Below are 15,027 nucleotides of genomic sequence, written 5' to 3'. Positions count from 1 at the left end.
TTTAGGACAGCACAGGCTCACCCAAACATCCTGCACCCCCAACCACACAGGAGCCCCTGTAATTAGATTAGTGTAGGAGCTGGTAGGAGAGTGTTAGAGAATCTTAGCCATGCCAGTCGATTGGCTTAAACAGATCTAACACTACATGAGAGAGTATATCCATCTTGGATTTTGGAAGAATAGTGCTTTCTGGGGCAAAAATATGTCAAACTTTGGAGGAAGTGGTCATACCTGAGGGTGGCAACCTGCATCCCATTGGGCAGGAATGCCCCCCTGTTTGATGCCCAGGAACACTGAATAAATATGGAAGAGTTGCCAAGCAACACCTATCTACTGCCTGAAACAACAAAGAGAAGAAGAACCGTGATCTGCAAGCAAAGGTCCGCATCTGAAGGACAGCACCGCTGTCCAATCTGGTACTACAGCCCTAAGGACTTTTTGCCTGGTTTTACTAGACTTAAGGATTGGAATCCCTGAAAGTTAGAGGTTTACTGTATGCCTGGGCATATAATTCCAGTCTGCTCGCGGAGTTTGCTGAATTCAGGAGGAAGTTTGCCAGCAAGTCAGTAGAATCGAGATTGAGGGGGAGACGGACGGAAAGAAATAGAGAGAGGGAGAGAGGGAGGGATGGAGGGAGGGAGGGAGGCAGACAAGTGGACACTCAGCCTCCTGCAAGTGTTTCTATCCAGACGCAGCACTTTGAAAGAGAAAAATGAAAGAAACAGTCTGCTTATATTGGGCTCATGATCTTTCTGGGTGAGTGAACAAAAAATCTTTGATTTTATGTTGATTGTAATTTTTATGCATTCAGAGTAGTGCGCTCAATTAAGAACACGGTGTCCAACATGTGTTGTTTGTTATGTTTATTCTAGATGAAAAACACACCAATTGACACGGAGAAAAAGGAACCAAGTTCCGGTTGAATATATCCTTTAAAATATCAAAATATTAAGTTTGACACAGGTTTGCTTATAATAGCACTTGCAGTAGCATTAACATTTTTTAGAACAGAGGCCCTGAAGAAAGCCTGGGACCACTATCCCTGTAGGCTGAAACATGTTGGCCCACAAGCGGTTATTTGTTTCAAACCACGTTTTTTGCAACTGTTCTTGTTTTTAATTAGGAAAAGGGCAAGCCTAATAAAAAAAAATTTTTTGACCCTGTATCCTATTTTAAATCACCATTTATTATTATTTCTTTGCACTGCACTTATTCTCATCTCCATCTTGATCACATGGCCTAGGAGTGACTGAGGGTCGGAACCCAACTCCGCCTATGGGAAGGGAATTTGGTTTCAATGATCTAGAGACACAGCCTCCCTGTTGGATAACCAAGTGATAATATTGATCATTACAAGAGTTTGATGGGAATCCAAGAGACAACCTTGGGTTTCACTCACTTTCACTGTTGGTCCTGTGTTCTGTGATATCTGTCCTACTCTGATAAATTGACTATTTTGGTCTTTGGCTTTCAAGGCACCTAGGCAGGCATGTTAGCTCTTTATCTTGAGGTTTCTGGATATCCTCTATGTTAGACCCCTGGGTTTCTTTGTTATGAATACTGTTATTAGGGGATTGAAACCCGAGCAGGTCTTAAAATATCCCTTGGACCCTTACTACACTCTATGTTGTTTTTGTTTACATTAAATTGTTTACCCACTGCTGGGTAAACTTCTCAATATTATTCAGCAGTGAATACTGTTAGTTAAGCTCATTGTATACTTTTGAGTTTCATTACTGATTACCTCAACTTACCAGTGTGATTTGATATCTCTCCGAAAGGACAGGGAGTGCACCGGAAACAGCAAATAGGTTCTCCTGGTTTAGCAGTTTTTCTGAAGCCAGGTGGGCAGCTGGGACTGCACAGTGAGTATGGGACCTGCTGATTGGCAATAAAATACTTTGAGTAATGGAAAGCTCTGCAACACTCTTTGTTCATTGAAACTTGCATCATATGTCTTTATGTACAGTGTATTTGACACATTTTTCTGGCTTACTACATATTTCAACAGTGTCCACCCATAAAGATGTAACGTCTTAATACTAGCAGTCTCACAATTTTTTTAAACACCAAGAATTTCATGATGTTGATGTACTTCAAGCTCACATATGGTACATACATGTTGTTAGTCCTCTGTGGCTGTAAGACAGCCTTCCCACTGCAGCAAAGAACTGATAGAAGATGCATGCTGCTTAGCAGTCAAACAAAAGATTCACCATCACCACCAAAGATAAAAATCTGTTGTGACCCCTTGGACCCCACCAATGCACCATCTTTTGCCATGATGTACTGTAGCACATGTACCCTGAAAGAACAAACGTCTCTCATTTTTTACACTTTTACTCCAACCTGCACCACCCCATACTCCCCAGATCCTCCTACTTCAGAGTAGGAGTGTTACAAGCTCACAGGTTCCTTCTACAGCATCTCCTGTCCACAGGTCACCATGTATCAGGAAATCATCAATGTTTCTGTGCTCAGTATGACTACTTGGACTGACATAGAGTTACACAAAATTTGAAAAGAATGCCTTAGTTCACCATTGGCACTGTTAAGTCATTTCATTGCACTCCCCTTAACTTAATGTCTTTCTAACATATTCTCTAAAGGATGGCACACAGCAGATAACAAATGAAAGACGCTCTTATTATTATTGCATAACTATGCTATAACCATGTTTTAAAGTAATCATGTCAATAGAAAAACAGGCAAACAATCATTATAGAGGTCCTTACGATGGCGGATGGACTGAAGCCCATCTGCCATCGTCCCGGTGATGGGGACCGCCCGCCTATAAGGCGACAGTCCCCCATATAAAATGACTATGCAGTTGCCACCGCGGCGGCCGCAAAAGGCATTTTTTGTTTTGCATTGGGTGCGGTGGCTGCAGCACCTGCCAAAATTGGAAAAATGCAGGTTTTGCATTTTCCTGCACTACGTGGCAGACACCATGCGTTGCCTGCCACATTGTTGCCCCCCAAGTGCAAAAAAGAACTGACTTTGCACAAGGGAGACCAGCAATTGGCCCTCAAAGTCAAGCCCACCATCTTTTCCTTGGTGGTGAACCGCCATGGAAAGGCTGGCGGGGATCCAGCATCTTAATCTGGCGGATGGTGACTGCTAGACACCACCACCATTTTGAGGATGTGGGGTGATCTGTTGGACAATTGTAGCAATTGCTTCTGTCAGACCCCTGGCGTTCAGGCTTTCCGCCCGCCAGCACAAAGCCTGCCATCACAATCTCGCGGGTGGGAATTGGCCTCACGATAGCGGTTGAACCTGCCACCGACAGCCTGTCAGTGGCAGGTTCACTGCCATCATAATTAGGCCCTATATTCTGTTGATGCCTGGCCCCTTTGTTGTAGTCTAAATTAATCCATTTTCAGTCTTCCCAATAAGAGTTCTTCACTTCATGAGGTGTTATGTACAACTTTATGGAGTCATTTTCCTGTCTTTCTTAGACACCTTATATGTTAGCAGTTGCCCATGTAAGCATGACACAAAGCCAATGCAGCTTGCACTTTCCCTGGCAGTCCTTTCCTCTGGTTATGCCCAAACAGCCATCATTGTAGTCAGACATTGAGCAGGCATACATCAGATTAGATCCCATATTTCCAGCTGCCAAAATCACCACCACAGATAAAGGTAAACTCAACCACAGAAGTCATAGATGGCAGTGGTAATTGCAAGGGAGTTAGGAAAGAATATTGAAAGAAAGATATTTTGATTAACATGTATCATTGCATCAATATTATGATGTCAAAAATAGGTTATAATTTTTATTGTTTATAATATTGTTGTGCACTCAATTTGCATATAATGTGTTTTTTTACAATATTTTGGTTAAATAGTCGTGGTAGGTTTAGGTTATGTACTTAATGTTAAATGTGTGTGTTTTATATATATTAAATTGAAAAGTTACTTGCACTTTTTATATTTTAAAATGTATTTATTGTTTCATTTTAAAATATAAATATATGTTTGAGATATATTAGTTGATAAACAGTTTGTGTTTATGATAAGTAAAATAGATACATTTAAAGACGACTGTTTTAGTTTTTATATTTATTTCAATTACATATTTAGTTTTTAAATAAAATCCAAAATATGTCATTTTTATTTTTTAATATACAATGTTGCCAAACATATATCCCTCAGCAGTCTTTTCTAGCAGGGAGGAGCAGGATTAACAATCCCTGGTGCCCGTGTGTCTCCCTTACAGGGGAAGGTTGCACAGGTGTGCCCAGGCCAAGGGCATGCTTGTCTGGTCCCATCCACATCGGGATGAGGCTGGGCTTGGCCCCATATCTTGGCTTCATCGTATACCGTACCTCCTGAACTTCTGGCTTGAGAAGAAAAGGAATTCAGTAAGTGGACTAGATTCTCATGTTGCTTTGCTGGATTCATTAGTTTGACCAGACTTGATTCGTGGGGATAAGCTCTGGGTGATCTCCTTTCTTGCTCCTGTGCAATTTAATACTGTGTTTCCTTCCCTGTTGGTGTCAGAAAGCCAATATTATGGGTAATAAGAATACTTACAACAAGGCAACTTCGGGTGACCCCACCACAATACACTCATTTCTGGCAAGGCTTGCAAGTGTGGTTTCAAAAGGAATTGACCTAGCAGAGAAGCCTCTGTCTATAGAATACATAGGAAAAGCTCTCTCTTCTGCCACAGGTTTAATAGGTATGGAGGAGTTGCACGTCAAACCACTCAATGGGGTCAGCCTGGTTGCCGTGGACTTAAGTCAGGGAGAACCGCGAAGGGAGTATTGCCATACCCAAGCCCAGGGAGGACCTCTTGGTTAATACCACAACAGTACATCCTCCAGTCGAAAAGCATTAGCGGAAATCCAGACAAACTGTAGATTTGCTATCTCCTTCTCCAACATCAGGTTTAGACACCTGAAACTGCATGGGGGTATACAGTACTCCATTTGTGACACAATGCTACAAAGATTCCCTGTAACTTTGAAAGAATACCTTGACTCTCTGAGAGAAAGAGTGAGAGAGAGAGAGAGAGAGAGAGAGAGAGAGAGAGAGAGAGAGAGAGAGAGAGAGAGAGAGAGAGATGTTTCAATCTGGAGATATCAGTTGGGAAAATTCTAACTGTGTGCCAAGAGCAGCCGAAGATGCTTCAAACGGAAGCTATGGATGTGTCTAAGTTTGACGATATGGCTACATGTATGGTTACACCTAGCTGTCCTTCATCCTCTCCAATTTCCTCTTCTATAAATATTACCCTTGGAACATCAAAGGATAATTGTCACCAGAGGTCGGAACAAAGCCCACAGTCAGACAGGCTTCGGCCACATCAGCCCAAGCACCTGGTCCAAATTGATCGGTTGTGCCTTCAGTGTCATCACACATTTTATTGCGAGAGCCTCAATCTGTATAACAGTACTCTTTGTTGCAAGTGATTAACAACATCCTGCCTGTTGGCCATATGTTGTTGTTCTTGTGGGTATTCCCGTGTTATACACCTATTCAGCTTCCAAAAAAGGTGTGTCACTCTCATTTTAAGGTGTGGGATTGTAAACATGTTATTGGTACACCGTGTGGCTTGGGTTGGTTGTTCTCCAAGACTATTCTAGCCAATAGTGATATTGTAAATTTTAGATAACCAATGATTGTAAAGAAATATTTTTCTCAGTATTCTCAGCCTTCTGCTAGTAATGGAGGTGTTAGTATTTTTTCTCTTGGTTTCTTTTACAGGCCTCCTTACTTTGAGCATAATTCAGCTATTTGTCTTGTCCTGCCAGCCAATACAACGCTACAAGGTTAAGGCGTAATAATTAATTTGCACCGCTAATAAAACTTGATGAGCAAGATTGATAATCTGTGAGTCCCCCTGATTTGCTTTTAAGCACTTGAGTCTGTGAATCATCTCTGGGGCTTTCTGGAATGGATGTTCAGCAGGCAAAGAGTGACACAACTCGCTGTGCTCTTGTTAATGAGCTCTGCACAGTTAATACTCAGCAACCAACATCTTGCACTATATGTCAAGGTGGAGTCTCAGTGAGGAAGCAGGATGCTGAAGTCTCAAGTGACTATAATAATTTTGCTTTGATTAGTTGGACCATTGCTTGGCTTAAAAGTAGGATCTCTGACCCAGACTGGCTTTCGTATATAAAAATTATGACCTTGTTGCTTTCCAAGACACTTGAGTTATATCATTAATTATATACAATGGTTTTTTGAGGCATTTCTGCCTGGCCATTGCTTCCCCTCACAGGGGGCCCAAAGCAGACCTCACTATTTTGGGAAAGTTAAATCTTAGAATTAAATTGTCTACCATGAATACCGGCTGTTCCACTTACCAAACACTGCCTATTCATGATTATAGACTTCTCTTTTGTTTTTATTCAGTTATTTTTACAATGATGATTTATCCAACTCCTATAGTAGTTTTTTCGAAAAGTTATTTAATTTCATTGAGATCCTATATATCCCTTGGAAAAGGGCTATCCTGCCCAGTAACAAATGTTAATCAGTGGGGACTTTAATGTGTAGGTAGGTAGTGGAAATGTAGTACTGGGCTTGTGTAGCTTGGTTTCAGGCAATGCAGCGTGGGATGCCATGGGATTGGACATAACAGATTCGACCTTGAGGATGTAGTTGTTTATTTTCAAGGACACAGCTTGATTCATTGAACAAAAAACAGAGGTTTCTGTGGACCCTGAATGATTGATATTAATATATATCAGAGCAATCACAAGAAAGAGAAAGTACATATTTGTCAGAGAAACAAAAAAGTGACATGTAACAAAGAGTGTATAGAGAAACAAGGTATTTTTATGTTAAAATCAATTTTTTTTATGTGAATAGGGTGCCCCTTGTATCTTTGAACGGGGCCTGATTAAGCCTACATATAGAGGTAGAGGATAAGCCTCAAATAATATGTATTTGCTTCCAAAGGTTTCCTACAGCTGTGCCTAAATGGCACCGCATTAAAAACTTATTGGACTGATCATAATGCTCTATTATTAGAAGGAGCTTTCTCATTTGACAGGGATAAAAGACCGCCAGCGTCTTATGGAATTAGCAGGCATCCCATGGATGGTTTAATTGCAGCGTGGTACCTACAAGACCCTTCAGCTGTGTTAAACGATCTTCCTAAAAAGAACCTTGTGGACTTTTCGAGCTGTTTAGTCGAAGGATCCAGGGATGAGTTATTCTTTTCTTATCTGCAGCTGTGTGATATCACTAAGAATTTTTTACTGAAATCCCTTACAGCGGCATCTGACCATCCACTCCTGCTTGATGCGCGGTGAGGATAGTGAAGACACTGAATCAGAAATCCATTTAGTATACCCAGTTACGCCGCTATCACGGTAGCAAAAACCTGATACTTTACATCACGTATCCACCAGGCTAACAATAACTCAAAAATGCTTTGGCGCACTCTGCTCCTGTTTCGGAGTCTTGGTGCTATACTCTTGCTAAGTTTTTCCTGGATAAAATTTGCACCATCCAAGTTACTTTCTCTTCTTGTGCCCCAGCACTCATGCCCTGTCCATCTGTCCGGCCTTTAGTTGACCCTTCGCACACTCTGTCATTCTTCTTCCCAATAGATTTATCCAGCGCCCTTTAAATTTGTAAGGCATTGAAATCAGGTTCCTCAACTGATCCCTGTGCGGCCAGACTTTTGGCCACCGTTGCAGACTTTATCAATCCTGAAGTTAATCAGATCATCAACATTTCGTTGCGGGATGCTCTTTTCCTAGCGTCCTGGAAGCAGGCAAAAATCCTCCATCTCCTTAAGAAGCCGTCCCTGGACCCATCAATTCCCGGAAACTATCACCCTATCTCGCTTTTGCCAAGCCTGACCAAGGTTTGTGAAAAGGTGGTCACAAATCAACTCACCGAGTACGTCAAGGCCTCGGGCTTGCTCCACCCGGCTCAATCGGGCTTCCAGGCCGTTTATACTACGGAGTCGGCACTATAGGAGGTGTCAGAAGCAATTTGAAAGTGTCTGGATGCCGGCAGGAGGGCAGCATTGATTATGCTGGACCTCTTAGCAGCATTAAATACAGTGCCCCATTCCTTCATTCTAGATCGCCTCTCGAAGATTGGTGTATCCGGGTCTGTCTGGGGTTGGATCAGGTCCTTCTTGGAGGGTCATTTGCAGCAGGTCTGGCTTCCACTGTGAGCCTCTGCTCCCCAACCAGTGGCTACGGGTGTTCCCCAGGGGTCACCCCTTAGCCCCCTTCTCTTTAACATCTATGTGACCCCACTGGTTCATTTAGCGGAGGCATTAGGGGCTAAGGTGATGGCCTATGCTAATGGCACCCAGCTTCTCTTTTCTTGGGGACGAGGCAATGATGTAGTCCTCGCCGCTCAACACTGTTTGTCTTCTGTCTTTCACTGGCTCGCTCAGGCACATCTCAAGTGCAATGAGGGGAAATCTGAGATCCTCTTGTACAGCACATTTCTTGCCAACTTCAGAGAGAAGCTGTGGCCCCAGGTTTCCCTTTACCTAGCTCTAAGTGAGACTCTGTCAAGAATCTGGGGTTTGGTTCAACAAGAACTTGACCTTCTCATCTTAGGTCAAGAAGCTGGCTGGCACCTGCTTTAGCATCCTGAAAACTCTGAGGAAGTTTCTTCCTTTCCTTCTGAATTCTGCAAAGGAAACTGTTGTCTATGCTCTAATTCTTTCCCGCCTTGATTACACCAATGGACTGTACGCTGGCATCCCGGGTTACCTTTTTAACAAACTACAGGTGATTCAAACTTGGCTGCCAAAATCCTGCTGGGCCTTTCCAGCAGGTGCAGTTTGCAGGTTCATTTGCAATCTCTGCACTGGCTCTCAGCGGAGGCTCAAAAAAAATTACAATTCTATCAATCACCCAAAAAGCTCTCCATGGTCTGGGACCTATCTACTTGCAGAAGAGGTTTGCTTTCTACACTGCGGTGAGACCATTGCATTCCTCCTCCCAACTTTTGATGCAGACCCCTCGGTTCAATCGCCAAAGGCTTGGCAGGAGTTCTTTTGCCCGGATAGCTGTGCTGGCATGGAATGCATTGTCACTGGCCCTACGTGGCGTCAAAGATCCTGAGTTCTTTCAGAAAAAGTTCAAAACCTTTCTCTTCTTGCTCTGCCTTCTGACTCTGACCCTTTTTCAGGTTCGCACCAGGACACTCCTTGGAGTATCTATGCGCGTTATAAGATCATATAACATAACATAACATAACTTATCCTGCCCCAAAAACCCTGCACACTGTTTTCCCCTCGCTTGTTCTCCCGTCCTCCCCTCAAGGGGTGGATACATATGCATCTGCCTCTCCATCCCCACAACTACTGCAAACTCTCATCAATCCTGGCATTGCTAGAAAACCCCTCTCAGATCTTCAAGAAATTGTAGGGTGGGTGTTTCTTTCTCACTAAACTTTCCCGGTCGCCCCAATTGTGATGTGTCAGGAAGAGGCTGACTTCTGCCCTTCCTGACCCTTAAATACCTTTTCCTACCACCCGCCCCAACCGGGGGGGAAACTGGCATTGCCTGTCACTCCCCGGGTCCCTTCATTGTGAGATAATCACACACTATATTATTATGGAGCGTAAAAGGCCATTTTATTAGGAAAGGTTTGTAATACAGTTTGTGAACTTCAATACAACTTTAACATAACATCAGCTTCTTCAATAAGTCCTAGTCCTGAAACAAAACCCCTTCATCCCCTAACAACTCACCATGCACAAACCTTTCACCTCAGAACTTCTCATATATTGGCCTCATTCTTTCCACTTCCCAACACTGGCCATATTAAATTCTCTCATAGATTCTAGTTTCTCTTTCACTTACCCTACCAAGCATCCCTCAAATGAAGCCTCCTTGGCCAGTTCCAAAAACCATGCAAGTCGACTTCCCCTTCCCTGTGCCCCCCCCCCCCAAGGGGTGGATATGCCAGCATCTGACTCTCCATCCTTCAATTACCACCAAACAGGGAAAACCCATAGACCGTACTACTGCCCCCCTGGTATAGATTTGTTTATTGGTGTCTATTCAGCACTCTACTGGACCACAGTTCATTGTTTCAGAGCTTACCAATCACATCCCTTACTCCCATCATGAAGTATGCATTTTCAAACTTTGAGAGATGCACCCCATCATTACAAAAAATAAATTGATCTTCCTCCTTAATGCCCCCATGGGATATTACCTCAATGTCCATTGCCATGCACCCTTTTCAATAATTGAATGCTTCATGTTCCTCTCCACTATCTTCTAGGGACAATTTACATCCAAATCAGACAGGACCCTGGGAAATCAACTGTAAATTCTGCTGCATGTGCCGCAGCAGCATCAGACCTGATAATTGGATCAGATAATTGTCCCCTAAATATAGAAGGAGCATATCTGATCAACGCCCCCTGGAGAACCAACTTCACTAGGAAAGGAAATAAATTGCCCCATCGCATCCCACTGCTACCCTACCATAGCTCCTCATGCCTGCTACTGGATAGTCCAAGGCATATTCCATAGATTTGCTTGTCCACCTACTTAGCTGCCCATCATACAAAAGAATGTCCAACTATCAAAGTCATATGTTCACTCCTCCCTGGACTGCCCACACATCCTATGGTGAAAAAAATGACGTTAGTAGTTATTCACATGCCCTGACCTCCCTTAACCAACTAACTTCCCTATTTCACATGCAGCACTTAGATGTCCATCTACCTATTCTCCGAATCTGGCTCCAATCCCACCCCAGCTCCATTGCCGCAATGGCTTCAACATTCCTTAATGGATGCATCCCAGACCCTGCTTGTCCATCCCCAGTTTCCTCAAAGCCATGCGCAGCACTGCCAGTAGATGGAAAGCAGTACTCTTTTTCCTCCCTCATGGCAAATACTGCTTCCTGCCTTTGCCACACCTGAAACCTGCTCAACTCCCTCACCAGGCATGTCTTAGACCTGTTCCCTTCTCAAAGCCACACCCATATACCCCACCCTGCCTTGTCTGTCTTTGACCTCCTCAACCAGATCTTCAATTGCGTCCGCTCCAGATGTACCTCACTATGCAAAACTCTTGCATTCTGTGTGGAAACTAGCAACTCCGAGACCCGGAAAGCTCCAACCAACATACACAGCATGCCTAATCTGAAACTAAAAGCCTCCAAAAGATCATAATAACAAACCAGCAAGGCTTCCAGAATGTGTTGCAACAACTCAAATATTATGGCTTCCCTCAAACCAGATTCCTTACCCTACTGTCTATGACATCCTTTCAAAGTCATCCCCAGAAGCCTTCAGGTCAAAACTCCAGTCCAACTTGCTGTACAACAACATAAATGCCAATTTTCCTGCAACGGTTGTGGTAGGCAAGCCTTTATCAATAAAATACAGCACAAAACATATAACTCTCTGTTCCCAGCTTCTGTTTTCCTACACTATCATCATCTGTGAATTTCATTCAAAACTCTCCAATTCCCTCCATGCCGGCTCATAGCTTCTCCTCCTAGACTCCGCTAATAATCTTTCCAGTAGTCCAATCACACTAATTCCCCTATCACCCAAATGTCTTGTGTTAGTGGTGTCTTCCTGTCTTTTTCTCCTATGACAGGCTGTGAAAACAGCGCCACTGTGAATGAGACAAGGAGTCTGCTATATCATTTTACACCACTGGCACATGCTTTGCTCTGAAAGCAATGTTCAATTTAAGCAATGCTACATGAACTGTTTCAAAAATTGAAGAACTCCAAGCTCTCATGCTCTGCTTACCAATTCCACCACTGTCATGTTGTCTGCGCTGTACATTGCTGTTCGGTTGGCTAACCGCTAGTGCCAGAAACAATTAGAAAATCTCCATAAAGGAAACGCTTCTAAAGTGACTCAGCCAATTTGGTGGCCATCTCTTGCAACACCACCCAATTTCCAGAATAGGACAATACCATGAGCACCAGCTCCATCCGAAAAAAATCTAAACCTGCCAAATTGTGTTATCATCCAGAAACAACATAGCCACTCCATTAAAGTTCTCTAGAAAGGTCCTCCAGATACAGAAAATTGCACGCACAACCCCAACAGCTTTTGTACCTTCCTTAACACCAAATGCCTCAAACCAATCACTTTATACAAATATTTACTGTATCTTGCATTGTGGTAACCTCGCCACCAACTCCTCCGTCCCCAATTTAATGCCCAAAAATATCAAAATTGTATTGGAGACTTCAATTTTCTCCGAGGCCAAGAGGACACCCATTTTGCTTGCCAAATCCACAAATTGCCTCATCACTCTGAGACACTCACCTGTGTTATTGTGCCTTCAAACAGAAAATCATCCAGGGATAGGGACACCTCTTTGTACCAGCTTTAGTTTGAAAAGACCCACTGCAAAAAAGTGTTGAAAGCCTCAAACAGTGAACAGCATATTGCACAGCTCATTGGTAAAACTCTATCTACATAGTTATCTCCACCAAACTGCATACCCAACAATGGAAAATCCAGCTGGTGGATAGGCAAAAGCAGGAAGGTTTACTTGTTGTCATATTTAGTTAACTCCACACCCTCCCACAATGCCACACCAAGCTGAATGCATCAATGATTTCACCATCTACACTACTTCGTGTCTTTGATGGCCATGAAATAAATCACTGATGTCCCATCAGGCCAGGACAGGTGATGTATCATCCTGAACTCCCCTCTCGTCTTTTTTGCAGACTATCCCTAGGAAGTACATGATCAATTCCGCTAGTCGTCATTCATAGGAAGGGACCACAATCCTCCCTAACTGAACCTCTTTCTCCGGTTTAGCTGCCACCACTTCTGGCAAAGACTTTGCCAATTGTAGATTAGCTGCCCAACTGGGTCGCCTAGGCTCTTGGTATCCCACCTGAATACCCTCTTAAAAAAACCAAATCCAATCTCCAAGCTGCCTCCCTTTCTCGGAATGCCCACAGCAAGGGAATAAAGCTTTGTATTCTAAATCTCATGATCCACAGAGAGAGAAAGATGAGGTCATATCATAGATGAAAACATGCTTTACAAATGCTCAAATCTGCTAATCACTGGGAAGGAAGGGGGGGGGGGGGATGACAGTCTCCACCCAGGATTTTTTTGCAATGGAACAGGCCAGGACAGGGCAAAGGATAGGGACAGAGGAAGAGGAGGGTGCTAGGGATACTATGTGCAGCAGTGTGAGATGATTTACTCAAGCGTGGTGTTCTGGCATGATATACCCAGGGTGTAGTGGCATTGGATGGGGTGGCATCATCATGGACAGCGGGTTATCTATGCAGAAACAGGTAAATGCAGTCTCATCCTCCTGTTTCATAAGATCTTCAGGTGGCTCCCAATTGACACCTGAAGGACCGTCACTCAAGCCCTCAATGCTAAAAGGTTGGACTACAGTAACATTCTTTATGTAGGGATCACTGCACGCCACCGGAAGAGACTACAGACAATATAAAACACAGAGGGAAGACTCATCCTTGACATTCACTGACAGAGTCACATCACACCACACCTCAAGAAGCTACACTGGCTCCCGATCCGGGAGAGATGCTAGTTCAAGATGCTGATCCACGCATACAAAGCCCTGCACAATGGAGGACCAGCATAAATCAAGAACCGAATGACACTTGCGATCTGCCTCCCTTTCCCTCACAGATACCCCCTGGATCCACCAATCCAACGGTGGAGGATGCTCCTTTACTCACCTGGAGTCCAAAACCCGGAATTACCTTCCCCTGTACCTCAGGCATGACATATCGCTTGGAAAATTCAGAAACAGACTCAAGACACAGGTGTTTGAATGAACAGAACACGGTGAAGCATCAAGCAACTCCAGCGCATTGAAACTCTCACAGGTGATTTCTAGTGCTTTATAAATCCCAATTGATTGATTGATTGACCTGCATCTATTCAACTCAGAACACAGAGTGACTCCAAGAGCAAGTTGGCTAGCCTCCTGATCTGAAGCATTAGGGGCATATTAGGTTTCCAGCCACTGGATCCTGGAGTCTCCTAACTGTGTCAGCCCTGCCTTGTGGTGCCACCCAGTCCTAGACCCTTTATATAGGGTCTAAGGTGCCTGACAGAGTAACCAACACATCTTCTCTTCTGAGCAACACATTCATAAGCAGAACAGATGCATCTCCCATGCTAAGCTGTGCAACCTCGAGCAGAACCACTGCATCACCGCTGCTGCGTGCATTGGACCCATTGCAAAAGACTTGCGTCGCCGGCACAACCCACATCTTCGGACTGATGCATCACCTTCGGAACTGCCGCTGCATGATGCTTTCCCCAGCACAACTCCTTGTATCTGCCATGAATGGCGGCCTCGACAACAATGCTCCACATTGCAGCTTCACAATTCATCAAAAGTGACAGATTGCCTTGACTGCGCATCGCATCCCCAACACCGGACTTCATAACTCAAGCCCCATTGACGGGATCCCCAACGTTAACACAACCAGACCTTGCACTGCACTCTTGATGTATCTCAAGAACCAACGCATCGCCTTCGATCCACGCAATGATCTGTAACTGGATTTAAGGTACTGTGCTCAGCTGGCCTAACTGTATTCTGTAGCCAGCCCATGCTTAATCACAGTCAGTCTGAACTTGTGACTCTGTCTCGGTCTGACGTGACCAGATATCCCCAATCGTGCTTTGTGCTTTTTGGCAGTAATTTTAATATACACTTACCCAGTAAAGGTTTCAGAATTGTGCCTGAAATAGGAATTTCTTCTCACTTTCTCTGCAGAATGACTGCTGTCTCTGGCCAGGATGCAACCAGCAAACGTAAGCTGCCATCCCTTAATATTTCTGAAAGCTCATATCCAATGGACATCTAAGATTTAATATTTTGCTTGAATTCCCTCACTTTATCGTACCCAGAATTCCCTGCAAATGTCATGATATTGATATAAAATCAATTTTTTGCCATCGTTAAGTTACACAAAACTCTGGAGCTTACCATTCTGCTTTACGATAAAGTTTATAACAACATTAATGAATAATAAGGGGTCTATCACACCCAAAAGGAATCAGTCACAACTGGGACCATGTGAAGTCAATGT

At 43.7% G+C, this 15,027-nt stretch overlaps 1 pseudogene; it reads right to left on the bottom strand.

Moving 5' to 3' along the window:
• LOC147678533 (vomeronasal type-2 receptor 26-like) overlaps positions 1-15,027 on the bottom strand; it is a 45,392-nt pseudogene that overhangs the window by 17,328 nt on the left and 13,037 nt on the right.

This window comes from Lissotriton vulgaris, chromosome 12 (assembly GCF_964263255.1).
Source record: "Lissotriton vulgaris chromosome 12, aLisVul1.2, whole genome shotgun sequence".
In the NCBI taxonomy this organism is placed as follows: domain Eukaryota; kingdom Metazoa; phylum Chordata; class Amphibia; order Caudata; family Salamandridae; genus Lissotriton; species Lissotriton vulgaris.
This window is presented reverse-complemented; position numbering and strand designations above follow the sequence as displayed.